Below are 423 nucleotides of genomic sequence, written 5' to 3'. Positions count from 1 at the left end.
TTTTCTTTTCAAATTTTGTTTAGTTTTGAAGTATGGTATTGTCAGTATCATGAAGTTGGTTGCAGTCTCGGAGGAAAAAAAAAAACAAGATAATATAACGTGATAAATTTTGAGGTGTGGGCACTATGAAAATGTACAGTGGTTAACACATCTTATACTTGACATGTCTTATCGTATAAGATATAAAAATATATTTTTTATTTTATTATACCAGTTTAAATTCTAAAATTTTATATTATTTTGATTAAACGCAAAATTTAAAAAATAATATAAATTATTTATATGATAATTAATAATTTATATACATTGATAATTAATAATCATAAAACAATGAGAGATACATTTTTGTCAGATGGAAGTGCTGCTTGAGCGTAAGCGGTGGAACGAGTGTGTGAAAGGCCTCCTTATACCTACGTATCAATG

This window comes from Carica papaya, chromosome 9 (genome assembly GCF_054855325.1).
Source record: "Carica papaya isolate Zhongbai chromosome 9, ASM5485532v1, whole genome shotgun sequence".
Lineage (NCBI taxonomy): Eukaryota > Viridiplantae > Streptophyta > Magnoliopsida > Brassicales > Caricaceae > Carica > Carica papaya.
Note: the sequence above shows the minus strand (reverse complement) of the source record.